Source organism: Sapajus apella, unplaced genomic scaffold (assembly GCF_009761245.1).
Source record: "Sapajus apella isolate SASKATOON/1434 unplaced genomic scaffold, GSC_monkey_1.0 scaffold50, whole genome shotgun sequence".
NCBI lineage: Eukaryota > Metazoa > Chordata > Mammalia > Primates > Cebidae > Sapajus > Sapajus apella.
The window spans coordinates 16,779,985-16,797,508 of NW_022436990.1; positions in this window are offsets into that span (position 1 = coordinate 16,779,985).

Here is a 17,524-nt window from a genome sequence, read left to right on the forward strand (position 1 = left end):
TTATGATACTGGAAGCTTTTGTTTTGTCTTTTTCTTTAAAAAAGAAATATCTGTTAGTGGAAGGCATTAGATATCAGTAATTATAGCACTACTAAGGAAGAGAACTTACAGATTGTCAGACCTGTTAAGTTAGATTTGTGTAAAGTGAAACATTTATCACTTGATTGTATACAGTCCTGTAGTGCTCTTTAATGTTTCACATGGCTTCCCAAACCAGTGGAAAGAATTTAAGAGAAAAGTTTATCTTTCTTCACTGTTGCTAAACACTTCCAAGTCGATCACTCACTAACCACAGTGAAGTTGGGCTAACTTCACAACAATACTGAACTGCAGATTCCTTTTTGTCAAAGAACAATAATTAGTCAAGGCAAGTATAATTCATAGGATCATGCTGAGGCTTACTTGAGATATCAGATGTCTAACTTTTTCATAAGTTGTAAAGCCCTATAGAGATATTAGATATTATTATTGTGATAACTGAAACCCGTAAGTAGTTTTTCATTTATATAGCATTAATATAATGAGGTCAGAAGCCAAACAGTTGTTTCTCACAGTATTTTATTTGTGGTATAAAAAAGTAAGCTGTTTCTAAAGTACTTTATGTAATTCCAGTTGTAGCTTACAGACCAAGAGAATTGAAAATTTAATTTGTATGTATTTCTTCATACTGATGAAATGAAATCTATTTCATCCTCTGAAGAAAAAAAACAACTGTTTTCCATTAAGCAGCATATTTCTTATAAATCTACACTCAGGAACATGGAAGTTACTATAAAGGTGAGACATGGTACACTAATTAATGGTACTTATTAAAATTTCTTCCAACATGTCTTTTTCTAAAATATTATAATTAAAACCATTACATTTAATATAGAAATCTATTAAAAAATCTCTTCATTGTCTGAAGGTATGTGGGGGCAAATTCCAATGATTAGACTTACTGAATATAGTACAGTAAAAAATAGATTTTGATTATTTTATTATTCTATGAAGTCAACATAAAATTAATATAAAAACGTATCTGTCCTTAGTCATTGGGTAATTGGGTACCTAGTGTGAAATGTGAAAACTAGAACTATGCCAATGATTATATATATATTTCTTATTTACCAGTACAAACTAAGCCATTCCTGTATCAGTGAATCCATAGAAAAGAACATATACTATATTAGAAACAGAGGGATAAAGAAATTGAAAACTTTGTTCTCATTCAAATCTTTTATGCTCCTCTTCATAGCCAAACTTCTTAATTATGAAAAGTTATATAAGATGGTTGTCATTATACAGAAAGCCAGACTCCAAACCCATCACACCACTGATGCTTCTTCTTTTAAAGTCATCTATGGACATTTTTTAAAAGGTAAATCAAAGGGAAACCTTATTGAACTTAACTTATTTGAAAGCTCAGCAATATTTAACACTGTGGTGACCTCCCCCTTTTGAAAATACTTCATTCTCTTGATCTCAGTCACTCCTTATTCCCCATTTCCCTGGTCATTTCCTCTTAAGGCATTCTTTCTCTGCCTGAAGATCAAATGATTATTTTACTGAGGGTTCTATCCTCTTTTTGAGTTAAACAATTTTCCTGTAGAAAATATAACTCAACATTTCTACACTGATGACTTCTTAATCCAGCAACAACTTCTTCATAAGCTTCTGACTCAAAAAGCCTAATAGCCTTCAGGACGTGTATTTTCTTGCCCTATTTTAACTTAACATGTCCAAAATTAAATTTAAAATAGGAGCACCAAAATCTGCTCTTCCCTTTTTGCTCTCCATTTCCACAAATGGTGCCTTGATCCATCCAGTTACCAAAGCCAGAAACTTGATAGATTCTTAGATTTCACTTTTTTCCTCTCTGTGGTATGTTCAAGCAAACATCAATTCCCTTTCATTTTATTTTTTACCTGAATGAAGTCTTGTCCTTCTCTCTGTCTCTAAATTCAGGCCTATGTGAGTATCAGTAAGGGCCAGGAAACATGGTAGAGGGTCTGAGTCCCCTCTCCTTTGATACATGCTATCTTTCTTGAATTAGAGGAAGGGTATGAACATGATTCCATATTGGTTTATATATAATATGAGGCACAGATCTCTGGCACAAAGGCAGCAACCAAAATTTGGAAATTCTTTATGCTTGAGGCACATGGCCCAGCTACTCCATATTTTTCCCCTTTCAGTGCCACAAACCTAGATTACCTGAATAGCCTCGTGGCAAGTATTTCTACCCCTGGATTTATAACTCTAGTCTATTATTCACACAATAATTAGAATTAGCCATAAGTATTTGAGAATGAAAAAATGAATAAATTATTGTAAGTATTTTAAAGGCTTTTAAATGTCATTCTCATCCCCAAATAGGAAGGTTTAATTAATTCCCAATTCACTTTTTTTAAAAAATGCTAGATGTATAAGTCCCTGTTAAAGATCATAAGTGCCCACAAAGTTCTTTTGCCACCACATTATATGTTAAAAAATTTGTCCTCACTTAAAAATGGAGATAAATACTGCCTTCTTTTCTCAGATACTTTATTCCAAAAGATAACTATTTGTTTTTGTGTTAGGTATATCAATTTTAAAGCTGAGAAGAAATTGGTAATGATATTATTTTTAATGGTCATGTGTATATACATATATCATTATATATCTATAATTATTTCGTATGTCCCATCGATCCTCTGCAGAGAGGGCTATGATGATATCATCTAATCTCCTCCGTAAGTCTTTATGGCATTCCATTTCTTTTCAACCCAACAAAAAGCACATTTGTGATGGCAGTATTTCAGTTTAATTTGGGTGCAGTCAACTTTACAACCTTTTTGGTTTACCATTTCATGTTCTCCATGGTTGGCACAGCCTGGACTGACATAAAAGCAGACCTAGTAATACCCTGGAGAAAGAGAGCAAACCATTTTCTAGTCCAGCTCTATTTTTATAGCTGCCAATGCTATCTAAATGGCTGACTTTCTGAGCTATATTAATAGTATTTTAGGCTTTCTTAGATTTCCTATCTGACCAAATTTTAACTAAGAAACTATAATTAGAAGGTTTATAAGTTGACCCAACTGATTATGTTATTTTGGAACTGAAAGAACAGCATATTTTATGTTAGTACTACTAAGAGTTACTAGGGATTTGCAATTCACTGATATGGTAGTGTCCATAATTCTGCTATGATAAAATAGGTATGCAATGGGACTAATAATTACTGCCAATAAACTTGCTTTTGGTCTCAAGAGCTATATGGACACAAATATGAAAAATAAAAACAGCAACCATGGTTGCAGCTCTCACAGAAAGCAGGTAATATTCTGATGTTTGTATATTAATGAACAAATATAACTATTATGCAAAACGGAATCTAAAAATAAGAGCTCACATTCATTGAGTCTTAATTTATCCTAGGAATTGATCAAAAGCATGTATGTGGATAATCACTAATTCTTACCAAAAAACAGAAAGGTTTTCTAGATAAGAAAATGAATACTTGGAGACGTTAAACAATTTGCCCAAGTTTGACCAGGTTAAGATTTAAACTTAATTCCATCTGTGGGTTTGTTTTGTCTGTAAACCGTGCTGTTTTCATAAATGCCAGGGAAGAAATAAAGTTGTGCGTGTGTTCAAAGTAAGCTATATTTATCCCTATTTGGAGCCTCAGGGAAGGCTTATAATAAGATTTTATTGTTATTTATGCTAAAAACAGTTCATAGAAAAGGGTCTGGATGAAGGTAAATATTCTAGGCAGAAGAAATGGCAAGAAAAGCATCAAAGAAGGAAAGGGAGTGTGAACAGAAAGCACTAAGTTGTATATCTGGATTGCAGGTTAAGTGAAAGAGGGAAAGGTAAGTTGTGGTCAGCTTATGAAGGGGCTAAGGAGTTTCAACTTCATTCAGTAGGCTATGGGGAACCATCCAAGTGTTCTGAGAAGCTTAATTACTGAAATATAATTATACTCTAGAAAGACTTACTTGGCAGCAGAATGGAAATGGATAGGTGTGTGGGAAGGGAGACTGAAAGACATATAATTGTAAAAGGTTATTGCAGTAAGAGGATAATGAACTGAGGCAGGACCAAAAAAGTAGGAAGGTGAAGGAGGGAATATATAACCGTGGTTATCTTCTAAACTCTCCAGCTTTGAAAGTTATCATTGCTGGATCTTCAAATAATATTGTGGTTTGAAGCTTAGCAGGGCTAGAAACTACAAACCTTGGAACGGAATGGTTCCATTTAGGTCTAAAATACCTACAATGTATGACCTGTTATAGATTCTGTAAGTCAGGAATATTTATAATAAATATTCTTGTGCAGCTTAAGGGGCGACTCACCACTCAAGATGCGTGGCTCACTATGATGTAGAAAGGAAGAGCTATTCAAAGGTATAATCAAAGTCCTAGGTTTTTCTGTAGAGGTCTTGACATAACTGGTTGTATGACTTAAATTTCTAGGCTACAGGTTTCTCGTTTGGAAAATGTGTGTAATAATAATTATTCTACTTCTCTTGGTTGTTACAGAAAATCAAATGAGGCAATTATAAAGAGGCACAATGAAATAATCCCTACTCTTAAAAGAAGATATAATTATTTGTTTTCTAGTCTACATAGAAGTGTATTAAGCCCGTAGTAGGCTTTTGTACCAATGGATTGATACTATGTTCTATGCAGCAAATGTGGGCACATGATTTGATTCCAAGGTAGAAGCCTTTATTAAAAGAAAAGGACAGAAACCTGAAACAAAATATAGCTACTATTGGTTCATTTTCTGTTAGAGGTTCTTGACCTACTATAAAGATGTAAAAGCCACAGAGAAAAAACTCATTAGTTAAGTAAGCATGAAACCTATAGACGGTATTTCAGTCAGGAAAGAATTGTGTCTCATAGAGCGTGTGCTTCATTTACTATCCCTGGGGGAAGATGGGTCAAAAAGAAGAGTATCTAATTAGTATTTGGACTGTGAAGAAGGGAATACACTTTCCTATAGCATGACTTTAGGTGCACTGGGCATTATAAAAAGAAAAAGAGTGATGTTCAAGTGGAAGAAGGGAAGCCGCATACCTTCATTTATTCATCAGCAAATATTAATATTTAAGGTGCATATAAGAAGGCACCAAGAGAAATGCCCAGTACATGTGAAGTAAAGATGGTGTTCCCCCAGAAACACTACTTGGGAATAATGGGCTTTGAAGGGATATGACAACAGATTAATTTATACAAAGACACAATAAATTGCAAATATTGAGCCAAAATAGAATGCAACTTTTAAACTATAACAAAAATGATTAATTTCAGAAGATGTTTTCACTAAATCGAAACACATTTACTCTAACAGATGGAGCAAAAAGGAAACAAAAATGGGATAAAAATCAGAAAGCTTTTCACTTAAATAATTTCTACTCTGAGAAGATTCTCCATTGATTTTTCAGGACATTGGTCATTTGAATTTTGTTTCATATTGGTTTTTTTTTTTGAGGCCACTTTATCACCTAGGTTGGAGTGCAGTGGCATGATCTTGGCTTACTGCATCCTCTGCCTCCCAGGTTCAAGTGATTCTCCTGCCTCAGCCTCCCAAGTAGCTGAGATTACAGGCATGCACCACCATACACAGCTAATTAAAAAAAAAAAAATTTGGTAGAGATGGGGGCTTCACCATGTTGGCCAGGCTGGTCTCAAACTCCTGACTTCAAGTAATCTGCCTGCCTCAGCCTCCTAAAGTGTTGGAATTATAGGCGTTAGCCACTGCACCCAGCTGGTCATGTGAATTTTAACTTTAAAAAGGAGGTAGCTGTTGTCTGAAAGTTTCCATAGCAAGTGTTTTGGTTTTTTATGTTGTTGTTTTCTCCTTCTGCTCTCAATTTCATGGTGAATACTGTATTTAAAAGAAATTGAACTTTACCCAAAGGGTGTGAATATGTGAAACAATCTGCTTAGATACAAGCAGAGTAATAATAGTCAGAAAAAATCCAGCTGTATTCACATTTGGACACAGAACAAATAAAAAGGAATTGGCAATGTAGTTCTGAGAGTGGAAAACAGTCTCGAAGGAAGCCAGAGCATATACATTTCTGGAGAGATTCTGGCAAAAGCCAAGATACTCTGCTTCCCATGATCTAACAGATAAGATATAATTTTGCTTCTCCTTCCCATTTTCAAAATGCTTCCTCATTTGTAATCATTTATTGCCAATAAATGGGATTTATTTATTACATGCATTACGTAGGGTGAGGCTGAACATGGAAAGCTGACATAGAGAGACAGAGAAATAGGAGACAAACTGCATTAAAGGAGGGGATTATCCTTGGGTTTGTTTTCATTATTTTATTTTCCTGTTGACTAAAATAACATTTTTCTATCTGGAACATAAGTCCTTGTCTTGTCTGGGGTCATAGCTATATTTCTTTCTGGTTTAAATGACATACTCACTTTTATTTCTTATTGTAAGTTGACATGGAATCTTACAACATTCCTATTTACAGGAAAATGTACAACCAAGCACAAAGAGCTCTCATTTGCCATTGATACAACATTTTAAACATAATTACTATTTTTAATATAACTATATTGTTAAGAATATGCTACCTTGGAAATAGATGCCTTTTTCTTTTTTTTTCAAGTTTGGAAACATAAAAGATATTTACCTGGAACTCTTCTGAAGGATCTGACTTAGTTTTCAATTTGATAATATACTCAATCATACTGTGCATCTGCACATCACTGACAAAGGAAAACATTAGAGTGCTCTCATTTCAGTATACTTCTGAATATTGCCCTTCAGAGACGTTGTGGAGACAGAATAATGGTGTCTAATAATTTCAGCCAAACTAGGTATTTATCACAGCTTCAAATAGGTGGTAATTCACTTATATTTATTTTCTCAGAATGTAACCCTGATCTGAATTAAACATTATGATACATACCTGTACTAGTATAAACTATTTTTTCAAATCTTCCTAGTCAAGATTTCTTTCTCAAAGAAGAAAATTAGACAGGTGCAGCACACCAAATGAGATGAACTTTGTCCTCAAAGAAAATTGGTTTTTCCTTTTCAATTTCATTTCAAAGAGATCTGACAAGTGTGGCTTTGAACAAACTTTAACAGCACAATATCCTTTGTGTAAGTTTTCCCTTGTCAGCTTTTCCATTCCAGCAGGAACTTAGAACAAAGTGGATGTTGCCCTTTGAGTTGAGAACTTCATCAGTTGAATGAACACTAGTATAGTGCAGTGAAATTGAGGGCATACTCTCTCCTCGAATCTCAACAGTGCAGTGTCTCAACAAATATAATTTCTCTATCTGGAGGAAGGAGAGACACTAGCTATACATTTAGATTCATGCACTCTCCTCCTTTCTTCTTTATAGCAAAAGCCAAGCTATTTGGCAACAGACCCACTTGAAACGTTTACAGATTATCCGAAGAAGCCTTTACCTGAGTGTGGGACACAAAACATTTTATGATGTTGTTTGGTATAATATGGCTTTTGGTATATAATAACGTAGGACCAAAAACCATAGGAAGCCTGATTAATAGAAGGGTAAAATCAGACTTTTAGATGTGTGTTGTTTTTTCTTATATATGAAAGTTAGAAAAACATTTTTTTATTTATTTTGCTTTGTTTCAATTTTAACATATTTTGTAGCTTTGTGACCATTTAAAAGTAAAATGCTAAAGCAGAGAAAGGAAAACATGAGAAACTGCTTCACAGAGATTCTAATCTTTATTGCACAAAAGCTTGTTATGGCTACTCATTCCTTAGAGCTTTAGATTGGGTATAAATTGTGCTACTTTATTCTGGTAAGGAACTGCTTTGACAAGTTTATTTTTCTTTGTATACTCTCCTAACTTTCTTAAGGGTTTTTTATTACAATTGCCCCTTGCTATCTTTTACCTTCTCTTGGCTCCAACTGTTCTTTCATCTTCTTTTTTTTTTCTCCTATGCATTAATATTTAAAGACTGTACTAGTGTCAAACATTCATGTAGAGACAACTTAAATGCAAAGTGGATGAGGTTACAGAATAAGTCCATGCCCAATTTAATTACAGCATTTTGATTAACACAGATTGTAAGTAGTTTGAACTAAGAATTTTAAGTTGTTCATCTTGAATATTACAAAGGCTAACCAGAGACGAAGTGTAACTTCAACTCAGAAACTTCCAGAAAACACTCTGATTAACCAATTTAGATGTACTATCTAATTAAGGATCTAAATATCTTTGGATCACAGAAATTCATGTTTATTGATAAGATAAAATATTTATTACCCAGAGAGCTGAATTAGCAAAAAGAACAGCTCTAATCAGGTACTAACTTCCAGAAAAAAAGAAGAATGTTGGTTGAAATTAAAGATGTGATACTTATGAGGAAACCTGGCTGGCTTGTTCAAAGATTATGCTTCTTGCCAGCAAAGTCAGTATCCTTGAAAGGTTAGAGTTGATAAAGTCTGTGGCCAAGTTTCTAAGTGGTTTCAATAGATAATGACTGCCCATAGCAATAGCTAATTGAGAATAATGACTGGGCAAGGAAGGGCATAGAGCAGAAATGGAAGAAAACTTCCCTGAAGTAAAGGCCTGAAAATACCTGAAAAGGCAATATCCAAGCCTTTTGTATTTACTGAATGGTCATTAGTTGGCCAAAATTTTTATTTTTGGATGAATATAATGTTTCTCTTAAAAATATAAGGAAAGCAGGGAAACATTAGAGGTTCTTCTAATGTATTTTTTAGTACTTGGAAAAATGCCTATACAGAGTAAACAATCAATAAATTGACAACTTCTCCATCTTAAGCATGAAAATGGAAGCTACTCCAATTTTTCTTTAATATTCTATTAATTTGTTTCTCTCTCTATTTGAGTTGCCTCAACCACAAAATCTGGTCTAAGCTATGGAAAGATTGAGAGTAATAGAAAGGTGATTGCTATTCTTTAATTTTTTTATTTGTAAAAGCTTAAAATTATTTTAAATACAAAGTTTTGCACTCATGGATTTTAAGAGGTAGAATATAATTTTTGACACAGTAAAATTGCTTGGAAGAGCATGCTATATTTTACACATTTAATCCTATCAAAGACTAACTTTCAATACCTTTTCAAAATGGGATTATTAGTCAGCTAGAACCACTTGCCTGTTGGCAATTTTATTTAAATTATAATTAACAAAACACAATTCACATACATACACAAGTCCCATTTATTCTAGCTTTGCCGACTCATAGCAGAAAAGGAATAAAGTCTAAGACTTTTACATCAGAGTAAGATATTTTGTTTATCTAGCAAGACTTAGTAAAAAGAATTAAGAGAGAAGATGGTAGAATACTTTGTGCATTTCCTCATTCCAGTTCTCAGCACATATTATACATTTATTGCCTCTGGAATAGAAGTTTTCTAATCACACAGAAGGTATATTCTACTTGCCAGGTCCTACTGTTGTTTTTTTTTGGTTATGGTTTGCCCAAAATATCAATTCAAAAGCTAGTGTGGACAGTATTATAAAAGTCAGGAACTTTTATAAATTTTGACATGATTGACAATTATAGAAATGTTTAGTGAGACATCTTTTTAGTTTCCTCTTCCCTTGTTTGCACACAAGGCAGTGGCTGAATAATGTATTTATGCTCTAGATATTAGAGTTCAATGTATTATCCTATTAAAATAATATATTACAGCATTACCAGCATCATTATTACAAAAATGGATTCAGAATAATAAGCCAAATTTGACCAGGGGACTGTGCAGCCATAAATCTACCAGAATCGCACAAGGCGCAGTTTTGCTGACAAGAAATTCCTATGTACTGGCCTCTGGAGACATGTTAGTTAGATTCATATGCACAGAATGTAAGAATATCAAGCACTTCTGTTTGAATGCCAAAGAGAACACATTTAAGCAGATAATGTCCTTCAGGAACAAAAAATAAAGCATTCCTTTACAAAATGAGGCTCCACTATTCCTATATTTGGAGGAACATCAAATGTACAATAAAGTAAGAATCTCAAAATGACTATATATAAAAATGACAAGCTTCATAATTAAAAATATAGTGCCCAGGGTGATGACACATTATAACCTCTTGCTCATAATTGAGGTCTTATTCTAGGCAAAATTATAACTCAAAATTTGTTTCCTCTACTCCTTAAATCATATTCCTTTTGTCCACTGGCTAATTCTTCCATCCCAGGCCCTGTCATCTAGGATGGTCATTTTCTTTATAAGGAAAAATAACAGAATATCAACCCTGGCAATGCCCTATAACTTAGTCATCAAACTATTATTTACTTGTAAGAAAAGAGATCCTGACATACTAGCTGAGATGGCCAACATCCCAAAAAACAGTCATTCCCTCTTATCGGTGTGGGGTATATCCAAAGACCCCCAGTGGATGCCTGAAACTGTGGCTCACACTAAACCATAGTTTGAGGCATTACATATATAATATGTTATATAGTATATATTATGTTATATAGTATATATTATTAAAATAAGCATTATTTTTTCTTTACATGCATACCTATCACAAAGTTCAATTTATAAATTAAGCATAACACAGTCATGGCAAGTAACAGTTAAATGGAACCACTATAACAATATACTATCATTAAAGTTATATGAATGTGATTTCCCCCACTAAAATTATCTTACCACAGGTAATTGAAAAGCAAAAAGGATACTCCAGATAAGTGGAAACTACTGTATTTCATAGCAGATTCTCAAATAAAGCACCTCATTTCTTGATTAATAAGATGCATTATGTTTTCCTTCTAGGATTGTTTTTATTAATAGCTGATAAATCCTGAGGCTTGGAATCTGCATTACTAACTGGAAATGCAAACCGCCACAGGCGCCATTGTTCTGTGCTTGGGGTTTGGGACCTTTAAGGTGGAAGCCTACAAAGTTACCTCTGCATTTTGAAAACGTCCACCAATGATTCCTATGCAGAGAAAGAAAAATATTTCTTCTGGACCCATGAAGATTTCTAAGTGTTGGCAGAGCTCCTGGTTAATGTCTAAATGATGGATATTAAAAAATGTTTTTTATGACTTCCTTCTTTAAAACATTTAACTCATATAAATTTTCACTAGTTTACTTATTTGAAGAATCTTCAGACTCATAATTTATTTCTTCCTTGTTGGTGTTACGTACAAATTTTATAGGAAAGTTATCCACACTTGATTTTACATATACTCCCAGTTAGTCTAAGGTAATACTTCATAGATGTTGGTGTACATAGAAAACACCTGGACCAGAGACCCTGGCCTGAAGCTCCAAAAAGCTCTAAAATGTTCCCCAGTAGGCTGGGTGCAATGGCTCATCCCAGCACTTTGGGAGGCCAAAGTGGGCAGATCACTTAAGGCCAGAAGTTCGAGACCAGCCTGGCCAACATGGCAAAACCCCATCTCTACTACTAAAAAAATAACAAACAAACATTAGCCATGTGTGGTAACAGGCACCTGTAGTCCCAGCTACCTGGGAGGCTGAGGCAGGGGAACTGCTTAAACCCAGGAGGAAAGGTTGCAGTGAGTGGAGATCATGCCACTGCATTCCAGCCTGAGCAATAGAGCAAGACTGTATTTCAAAAATATAAAAATAAATAAAGCTCCTCAGTGATACCAATGCTGCTTTTCTGGGCAGCAGCTATTGAATGGTTCTACTATAGACTGCCAGCCTATGGATCATAAAGTTTGAATTTAGCTGTGTGTTATCAGATAAGTATAAATGTCCTCATGTGGCTCTGCCTTGACATGAACCACCCTCACCTACACAGGAGAACTATCTTAATTTTGTTGCTCCTAGAATTCTTCAAAGATCAAATGATATACATAATGCATTAAAATTGTGCATAAATTATGAAGTGCTATGTGATTAATCATAGTTATTAATGTATTATTTCAAGGCCCTCCTCTGAGTCAATGTAAATGAATTTATGAGAACCAAATTCACTGCCAGAAATAAAACATTGGACTGTATGTACCAATTATTAAACTTGCATAACCATTCTAGAAAAATTATGGGCAATAAGCATTTGAAAAAGACTCAATCCCTCATTATTAAAAATGCAAAATTAAATAATGTCCTGTCATATTGGCAAATTTTTTATTATTTACTCACTACAATGCTTAGTGATGGGGAAGGTACACCCATGATATACTGGTAGCAAGAGAATAAAATGGTACTTGGTTTCTAGATATATGTGTTAAGAACATTAAAAAGTGTTGTTAATCTCAGTAACTTTACTTCTGGGAATGTATTTAAAAAAATAATGTGCTAAAAATAGTGAATGCATCAAAATGACTATTACAGAAATGGTATAATAATAAACTTTGTAACATCCCAAACGACCAAGAAATATGTTTTGGTCTGAACGTTTGGTACCTCCAAAATTCATGTTGAAATTTAATCTACAATTTGGTACTATTAAGAGGCGGGGCCTTGAAAACGTGATCGGGTCATGTGGGCTCTCCAGAGCCTCATGAATTAATCCATTCATGAATTGATAAATTAATGGGTTATTATGGAAATAGGACTGGTAAACTAAAGAGAAAGAGAGACCTGAGATAACACACTCAGTCAGCCCACTTGCTCTGTGATGCCCTATAATGCCCTGGGACTCTAAAGAGTCCCACCAGCAAGAAGGCTTTCACCAGATGCAGCTCCTTGACCTTGGATTTCTCAGTCTCCATAAGTGAAAGAAATTTTCTTTTTCTTTTTTTTTTTTTTTTTTTTGAGATGGAGTCTCACTCTGTTGTCCAAGCTGGAGTGCAGTAGTGCTATTTTGGTTCACTGTAACCTCCGTCTCCCAGGTTCAAGCAATTCTCCTGCCTCAGCCTCCTGAGTAGCTGGGACTACAGGTGCACACAACCATACCTGGCTAATTTTTGTAGTTTTAGTAGAGACAAGTTTTCACCATGTTGGCCAGGCTGGTCTCAAACTCTTGACCTCATGATCCACCCACCTCAGCCTACTAAAAAATTTGTTTCTTACCAATTACTCAGTTTCAGGTATTCTGTTATTAGCAACAGAAAATGGACTAAGACATACTGCTGAATAAAATATGGTACATTAATATAATGGATTGCAAAGGCAAAAGTTTACTAAGAAAAACTTGTAGCTTCAAACTTGTATTTCAACGAACATAAACAAAGCAGCTATCCTCTAGAGCAAATCTGGTGAAATAGAAGAGCCTTAGTATGCAGTGAATCCCAAACACACGTGTGTATATATGTGTATATATGTCTACATGCATATATATACAAATACATGCAAAAAAATTATACACACACACACACACACACACACACACACACTTTGACCTTACAGGATTACTACAGGAGTTTTACATAAACATGTTTAACATCTTACTACTAAAAATATAAAAACCAAATAGTCATTTATGGTGGAAGGTTATAAAAGGTAACACAGAATACATGCTCCAGTATAGAATACCAGCATTGATATATTTTATACATTTAACCATATGACTGAATGACTACAACATTTAGAGAGATAAAAAGATAGAAACTTAATAAGTATTAAAATACTCTAAGTTATAAGATCATTATATACTTTTATATATTTAATTTTTTATATTTAGTATGCACTATTTTTATTACATAAAGTTTTTCAATCAATTCACATTGCATGTGTGCTTTTAGGGAACAGGTATAGAAGAAATGACAGTAGATAATTCATCAAGCTAGCAGTTGATATTATATAAACACAGTAATAGCTTGACTGGATATTTTACATTTTTACCCTTTTACAGTTGTTCTGATGTCAAAGAGTTTCAAAACTCCTATAGAGATAATACCTACAAAAATAATCTTCAGGGAAAATGGAAACCAAGGTTTTGGCGATTTCTTAAGACTTACAATTTTATGTCCACTGGATTACTGATATGTGAACCTGTTTCCATTCTCACAACTGAGGTAGGTGATTTAAAAAACTTATGCCTAGGCTGGGGTTCTATTAAGTCTACACACAGCAACCTGTGAGGAAATGTAGTTGACAACAGTCTTTGAAATGTACAGATGGCATTTTGAGGGCCTTTACACTGCACCCAAACACTTTGTGATATTTGAATGTAATAGAGTCCTTTATTCAGATAATATTTATTGACACGTACTATATATCCAGTACACTGAGCATAATAGGAATTCAAAGTTAATGAAAACTTAAGTTGCATCTCCCAGAAAGTAGATCATAAAAATAAGTCATAAATGATGCAACATTACTGCAATGATGTAACTATAAAAGCAGCACAAAGAATCTGATGGAAGACCAGAGAGTGCCCTGGTATGACAGTTAGGAACGGCTTAATGGGAAGGCAGCCTGGAGAATATGAACAGGTATAGCTGGCACGAATGGAAAGGAAGACTTTCTGATACAGAAAATAACAAAAGCAAAGGCAAGAATCAAAATTATATTGTATCTAGGAATACTGGATTCTTCTATGTATAACAAAATACTAGACGAGTTGAAAAAATAAATTACCAGGCTGGGTGCAGTGGCTCATGGCTATAATCTCAGCTTTTTGGAAAGCCAAGGCAGGCAGATCACCAGAGGTCAGAAGTTCGAGACCAGCCTGGCCAACATGGCAAAACCCATTTCCACTAAAAATAAAAAATTAGCTGGACATGGTGGTGGGTACCTGTAATCCCAGCCACTTGGGAGGCTGAGGCAAGAGAAGAATCACTTGAACCTGGGAGGCAGAGGTTGCAATGAGCCTACATTGTACCACTAAATTCCAGCCTGAGTGACAGAGCAAGACTCTATCTTGGAAAAAAACAAATAGCTTTGCTGAAATCAAATCATCAAGTGTTCTAAGTTTCAGGCCAAGGTATCTAAACTCCTCATCTTATGGGGAAAAGGAAGGCAGTGAAGGTCTCTGAGTGACAGAATTACACAATTTAAGTAATAGGTTAAGAAGATTATTTTGATGTTAATGTGCTGATGGTGTTTTATGGGAAACCAGATCTAAGGGGATTATATAGGAGACAGACAAGAATTCCAAATGCATCTCAACAATTTGACTGTTAGTATTGCCCTGAGAAAGTTTCTCCTGTTCTGTGGACTCTACCATCAATATAAACATATCTTTATGTGAATTAGAAAAGAAACCCCATAGGGCTGGGGAAACCCAGGAGCACTCTACACTGCTTGGGAAGCAGACAGCACCTTTGTGCCAAAAAAACAAAAGCAGAAAAACTTTCCTCTAGGTCTCTGAGTAGATTTTGCAACATTATTTGCATATGAGGAAATGTGAGCATAACCCTGGCTGGGTATTAGCCTTCATTCTCCATGTAGGCAGATTTATGTATTACATGCACTGGGCAAGTACAAATAGAATCATATTTCACTTATCCTACTTTCCAAGATTGGTGTTAAGTCATATACCAAGTATACTGAGAAAAAGATTGTAATAGATGTCCAATGAATATAAGGATGGTGGTGGTGATGACAGTGATAGGAATAGCAGTAATATTGGTAGTAATGTCTACTATTGTCTTGACTCTGTATATTAAGGGCTTGGAAAATATAAGCAATCAGGTGAATTTAAAAATTCAAAAGGGAGAATGAATGGGACCTGACTGGTTATATTTGCTGAATGAAGAAAAATAAGTGGAAGCTGATCTTCAGCTTGATAGAGAGTAAAAGAATAATTGTATTCCAGTACGAAATGGTCAAGCCAGGAAAAGCTATTACGGGAAAGATGACAAGATTTGTCTTTCATGTGTCGTATGTTAAAGTAAAAGTGAGATGTCCAGGTACAAATATTCATCAGGTAAGTGAAAACGTGGGATCAGAGCTCAATGGGAAGATGAAGCTAGACCCAATAAATCTGAGATTGAGGTGCACAGTAAAGGTGCATTATGAAACTGTATATGATCACTGAGGAAAGGTATGTAAAGAAAGGGAAGAAACATGGATAGAGTAAGAAGATTCCTTTGTGTAGTTGTTACAGCTTATCTACTACTTAATTCCAGAAAAGAGGCCATTCACAGCATAGTTATTGTGACAAAATCCCCATGAAGGAGGGCAAAGTTTTTACATGATAGCCCTGTTTGGAGATTCCCCATGTTTAGGAAATGATGGCGTTCTGCTTCAGCAAAAGATATCTTGTCACTCCTACTGAATGCAACTATAACATCTGAACAGAAGGCATGCAGCAGCTCTTTGAGAATGCTAAAAAGAAAATAGTAGTAAGCAGATTGGGGACATAGACAAGAATTAAAAGTACCACCAAAAGGATGGTGAATGTATCATTTTCCTTCTCCAGTATTTCCTGGCCTGAATGCAATGCAGTCTGAAACCTTAAAGTAGGCATTAGAAAGAACAGAGAGATCCCGTGGTTCAGAGAATCAGAATGGGAGCTTCTCATTCTCAGAGAAAGTGTAGACTTCTCTGTTGTATTTCTCTTACCTCTGTTTCCTTGTTCCTTATCCTACAAGCAGTCATGTCATGGCAGTGGACCAGGCCACAGAGCAGGAGGAGGCCAGAGAAACCAACAGCAGGAGGGTGAATTGCCCACTCTAATTGGTTGAGTGGTGATCCTGAAAGAGTGGCATCGACCTTTGTTGCCTTTTTTCTCTTTCTTTGTCCTTCTACCTTTTGGCTCCCAGTGTAGTCACAGAAATTCAAAATAAAGCCACTAAAACTCAGTTTGCGGACTGGACAACCAGAAACTGGAAAGTCACAGAGCCATAGCAGAGAAAGAACCTCAGGAAAGCTACCCCATTAAACTTTTTAGAAATACCTGGGTTCCCTCAAGCTGTGCATGTATGCATCAAACTAGCATACCAAAGTCTTTTAAAATGGAAATAGCAGACGTATCACTATCCACAGTGGTGCATATGTGGGATGGGTATGAATAGCACTACAAAGACTTTCAAAGTATAACTGCCATAGAAACCACAGCTCACAGAAGTTGGCCAGGATATGCAGAATGAACCTCACCATGTAAATTCCTTAATGAAATAAAAATACTAAAAATAAAACAAGACTGAGAGTCTCATAATATTTAAAATGTTCAGTGTACTATTCAATATTACTGAAGACATGAGAAAACAAGGAAAACCTTGACTCTCATGAGAAAAAGCAAACAACAATCAACAATACCAAGAAGACACAGGTGTTGGAATTATCTGACAAATACTTTGAAGTAGTTGTTACAAAAATAATAATAAAAAGCACTAATAGTGAATGGAAAAATAGAGAGCCTAGCAAATAAGGAGGAATTTCTATTTCCATTCCATCGAATAGATATTATGGAATGGAAAATACAAGAAATGAAATAAAAATCTCACTGGATAGACTCAAGACTAGATTGGAGATAGAGTTGAATCTCAACTTGAGTGAACCTGAATGATTAATAGAAATTATTCAGGATGAATAACAGAGTAAATAAGATTTATTTAAAGAGTTGATCCTTAAGACCTGTGGGACAGTATAAGAGGTCTAATATTTATGTCATCTGAGTCCTGATGGAGGGAAAGAAGAATGCAACACCAAATACATACACATATATATGTGTATATATATACAC